General features: G+C 44.0%; 1 long non-coding RNA gene across 1 annotated transcript in view; it reads left to right on the forward strand.

Moving 5' to 3' along the window:
- LOC116185204 overlaps positions 1–5,610 on the forward strand; it is a 13,385-nt gene that overhangs the window by 951 nt on the left and 6,824 nt on the right. The window lies entirely within an intron of this gene.

A 5,610-nucleotide genomic window follows, 5' to 3' on the forward strand; every position in this document is an offset into this window, starting at 1 on the left:
ATTTGAAAGTAAAAATTTATTCGAGCGCATCGAATTCGAATAAGCAGGATTGGAGGCGCGTGTTGAAAACCGAATCCTCTATCGAAAAGTTTCCCTCGAGAAGGTGACGCGGAGAAGGTCGAAGAAGTTCGCGTACGCGGATCGCCGCCTCTTTACCGGCTGTATATGGGGGTCCGCGCGGACCGCGACATTTCAGCTGGCTGAACACGTATGAAATCACGGACGGCCAAGTTAGGCCACGGTTATTGCCTGAACAGTTACGTAACCGATGAATCATTTTGTCGAGATGTACGTGTTAACCTTCGCCATGTGAAATCGGTACCTCGCGTATATATATATTTATATATATATATATATATATATGGACGAGATCGCGAGGATAATGAACCGTGTGCGCTGAATGGTATAGGCTGTGGTGTGTGGCTTCCACGTGGGAAGAGATGCTTTCGATCTTTTCTGCTAGGGGAGCGCGGCTAGATTGAGTATCGCGTGACTGACTGTGTGCAGCGAAATGGTATTTCCTATGTAATCGGTCGAGTGTTGATATAATTGCCTGTCGCGTGAGGATGGAGAGCAGCAAGAATAGGAGAAGGATAGAGGATAATCGAGTATTGTAAATTATTGGAGAGTAACGATTATCGTGATAAATCGAGCAGTTACTTATGGAAATATATATATGTAATTGTAAAATTTGTAAAAATTGTAAAATTCTATTTGATATTTGAGATATTCGTTTGACTGTGAGAAAATAATTGGAAGAAAAATTCCTTCCTTCGGGGGAAGGGATATATATAAAGGCCAAGGATTCAATCGAAATTTCATGAGTTTCCATTTATCCGATATCGAAAAACAAAGTGGCTCGGCCGTCGTTGGAGTGGAAGGAAGGATGAAAATCGATCGGCGCTCGTTAGAAGGAACTTCGTTTCCGTGTCAAGGAAGGAGAGCGATATACGAGATGATTCCATGTCAATAGGAGGAGGAAAAACGAGTTTAAGCGCGATAACCGGATATATTTCATCTCGACATTCATTGCACGTAACTGCGCTCTTTATTCGGCTGGTATCGGCGAATCGTCTACCACGCTATCTACACCGTGGATATTATTCTTGAGCCGGACGCGTAACGATCACGATTCCGCAGTCGAGCGTAAAATCGTGAAATTCCATTGGACCGTGCCACGCAGCTCGCTGTCGCTTGGAAAGGTGACAATCGTGATTCGCGGTTTAACGTAAAACGAGACGAAGCGTCCTTGTCCCTTTTTTTTTTTTCGCCGTTCCCTTTGTTCCAAGTCGCATCGCGAGCCTTGACCCATCGATTATTCCGATTACAATTCTGAACCGGTACAGTAGGATCTACGATGGTTTAATTCTCGTTTATCCGATATGAGATGAATTCGTTGACGCGAATTTTATTTCGACTCGAATGGCTTTAATTAATAATGATCGGACGGAAGTGTGCGAGTGTTTCTATGGTTCGTTTTCAATTTTTGCTCGTAGCTCGTATAGATGATCGAGGATACGAGGATGATGTAGAATAACGACGCGGCCCGATCATTTTATCTCGATATCTTAAAAGCTGTTCGAGATGGTAGAGCAGGCCACTAGCATCGCTACTCCTCGCAGCATCATTTGTGTCAAGCTGTATTCTTTTTACGATAGCAAGTAAGGAGGCGAGGAATGCGCGAGGCGGTTAAAAACGGTTGAATTCGCCCGTAGAGCGGTCAGTTGTTCGCCGAGATCCCACACGTTGATAGCAATTTCAGGGAGAAGAAGGTAGAAGAGCGGAAAGGCGCTTCACGTCGGAATGCATTACCCTCTCTCTCTCTCTCTCTCTCTACCTCTCGAATCTTCCTCACGAAGATTGAAAGAAAATAGTGTCGATTGCCGGCCTTGCGCGAGGCTAAACTTCACCCCTAGCGAATATCGTGGCCACCGATCCTTCTGCATAATGTCTTTCCTCCCCTCCCTTCGTTCCTCCTATACGTGAAGCGATTCCCGACCCCGGATCACCATTACGCATCCCCCATGGATGCACAATTCCATTTCAACCTACGACCTACGATCGTTCGCAGCTTCCGTGGCTAACTCCCAAGAATCCGTGGAATCGAGTATTATTTACCTCGAATCATCGATTCCCCCTTTACGATTACGTCTCGTGCGTGCTCGTACAACACCAACGCGGATCCTCCTCACCATACGAATTCCTATGAAATTTTGTATCGATCCTAATTACCGTGGGAATGTCGGTTACGTTGCGTTAATCGTTGCATCTACAATTTACGATTTCGTTGAAAATCCGAATAAGATTGCTTCTCGTCGCGTCGTAAAACCGTCGATGTTGGCCTCCAAACCATCCACTATCGGATATCGAATAATCAGTTACACGTCGGACGTGTAATACGAAAATTCTAGTGTAGACTTGCTCAAAGGATAGGATATCCAGGAATGGATATGGATAGGCTGATCTGAAAGAAAGGAAAAGAGAAAAGTTTCTTCTTCGCGTCGAGGTGAAAAGCGAGGAGAATATGTATGGTTGGAAAAGGGAATGGAACGCGCGACATGACGATAACAACTTCGTCTCGGACCTTCGACCCTTTCGCACCACGTTCTCGCGTTCCACGTATCGAACGTAAGCGATTTAGGTGGCGGATAATGAGTTTCCTGGACCTGGGTTACGTTGTGTACGACTTACAAGGATCTCTGTATACTCGTCGTGTACACACGGTGAGATCGATGTATCGCCGTGGATACGTTCGCCTCGGCTATTATTCGCGAGTCGTGATCCTGGGTCAGGCTACGGGGTGTTCTCCATTACTAAGGATTCAATACGATGCGAGGAGGGATGGCAATAATGCATGAACGTCGGATCGTTGGAATTCCTCACGGTCCATTGCCTCGCCCAATGATCTACCGTGTCATTTACTCTCGCTAATCGCGCGACTATATCAATTACCTACGGGCTTCTCCTCGCGGCTCGACTATTCGCTCCCGTGGAATCGAAAACGGATCGGATTGGCGCGAGGAAGATGGAGGAGAGACTCCTCGTACGTGTCCTCGAGTAATATGATTGCTTCATTCTCGACTAAGCGGACCTTATCCATCCATCTATCCTTATTATTTCCTTCCTTTCGTGTAACCCTATTACAACCCCGTTACGTTGCAGTGCAAAGACGAATAAAATGTAAATGATCAACTTTGTCTATTCGAATACGTCAGGATATATGTATGCAGATAAGGGAACGGTGGAAGAGTTCTTGAAGGAAAACCTACGAGTTAAGAAAAAAGAAAAAGAAAAAAATATATCAGGCACCGCTGAAAAAGGATAGAACGGGTCGACAATCTCTCTCGAGATCGAGTAAAACAGATTTCTTCCTTCGCCGATACCGAAACAGGAATACGCGTCGTTGCAATAACGTTACGACCTAGGGTAACCTGACTATCATTTTTTAGACTTATCATTTCACGTCTTAACCTTCAATTAAAAATTTACTCGTGAGAAAGAATTAAAGATATCCCTCCCTTCCTCGATAAACCGATACCAATTCGAGATACAATAGAGTATCGTTAAAAAGGCTTGCAAACGATGCACGCTCTGTGAAACATTTTGAGACAATATCCCCGATCGAGATATCGACTCGATTCAACACCAGAGACCTCTGAAATCTGTTGTGTTGCGGTGGCCCGTGGTGGTGATAAATTGCAACGCGAAAATGCTCGTCAGCTTTTTACGATCGATCGACGGGTTTCGCGTTTTATTGCACGGATGCAGGATTCGTGGGAGCCAAGTTGCACCCGGAGGAGTAGCACAAAGCGAGTCCAGGATTCTGAACCCACTATCTACTACCGACTCCGCCAACTAGTTACCCACGCACACGTAGACGAATACAAGCTCCGCAACGTGTCGCGTACTCGCGCATGGTTAACCGGCGTGCGTGTATACATAAAAGTGTATAATATAATCGTATGCGTGTACACGAACGCGGAGATAAGTCTGTGGGACACGAGTCTGCGCGTCTGCCGCTTGATTCTTCCTTCTCCTCTTTTCTTTTTTCTTCCTCTTTTTGCTTCTTCTCCTCCTCCTTCTCTTCCTCCTCCTCCTCCTCGTCCTCTTTTCCTCCGTACGTACGCTGTATCTTGGGTTATCTTTGCCAAGGAAGAATCGTAAATTCGTGCTCGCGGTTTGTGCGTAAAACACTCGACGCAGCTTCCTACGATGATTTACTCGATCCCGTCCGTCGTGCCTTACGCTCGGTGTAAATTGCGCCCGCGTAAACTCGCATTTTTTCCCATTTCGATATCGGCCAACAGACGAGAAATCCTCGAGAGGATGTTTTCGGAATGTTTCGCGTGTAATGGATCGCGGTGACGAATCTAAGCGTAATTCGCGATGTACTCGTGTGATTCATGGGCCGGGTCCGTATTCGTGTTTATCGTTCCGTTGGTGGCCTCGGTGTTAAAACGGTCTCGAAAGTAGCTCTTTTAGAAAATGTTTCTGCGCGGAATAAACGACGGTTAACGCGTTACATCGGCTGATTTTTCCAAGTATTATGATATGTTGTGTTAGCGCGTGAGTATAAATATCTTCCCCAAGCAAGAAGAAGCGTGTATCTGGTATCTTTTATGGGCATTCCGTGTTAGAATATTATTACTGCTCTGTGCTTGTGTCGCGACGGTATCGAGGAGATAATGGATCTTTATCGACACATCGATGTTGTTATTAATTTAATAGAGAGAGAGAGAGAGGTTTTCGTTGTTGGGACGCGGGTTGTTGCCCGTTTCGCGTTAATTATTCGTCGATAAAAAATAATATCGATGAATAATTTGACAATAAATATTGAAAACATTGGGGAAAGTATTGGAATATTAAGTATTGAAAATGATAGGAAGCTGTGAAATGAGGGATAGCGAGTACAAGTTATTAACAAGTGTATGCGACGTATTAGTAATTAACGAATCTTGTTATCGGCCATCGGGAAAACTTTTAATTTTCGCGGAAAAGAAACGGGAAATTATGAACGCTCTTCTCTAATTCAATGACCGCAAATTAATACCAGTGAACCATAACAAACTCTTCTGTTATCGAGTAATTATAAACTTCATATATACATATCCTGTAGCGATTTATAATTTTCCTCTGATCACAAGAATTTTTTCGCTTCCGTTTTAATCTATGCTCGAGACCAACGAGAACGTAATAATAAATGTTATCGTTCAATTTATCCCTTGCATAATTTCTTTCTTTCTCGATATTCTCTCGGTACATTTTATGAACTCGTTAAATCGAAATCCCCGTATTTATACGGTACCCTTGATTATCCCCGCAGAAATTATAATTAAAAAAAAGAAAAAAAAGAATAGAGGAGCGCGAGAGTATCAAGCTCCATTGCCTTTTGGAACGCACGGATTTCGCGGCGATGTTCGCGCGATATTATTTCCGAGGAAGGGAATATAGCGAAACACAGTTACTCCAATTTTCCACGAGATTACAGTCCGCACACAAGCTTCGAGTCACAATCTTCGATGCCTTTCCAATCGTTCAAGAATGCACGGATTAATTCGAAAAAACGATCCTTCCTTAATCATATTACTTTTCGATATATATATATATATA

This window comes from Apis dorsata, unplaced genomic scaffold (assembly GCF_000469605.1).
Source record: "Apis dorsata unplaced genomic scaffold, Apis dorsata 1.3 scaffold_127, whole genome shotgun sequence".
Lineage (NCBI taxonomy): Eukaryota > Metazoa > Arthropoda > Insecta > Hymenoptera > Apidae > Apis > Apis dorsata.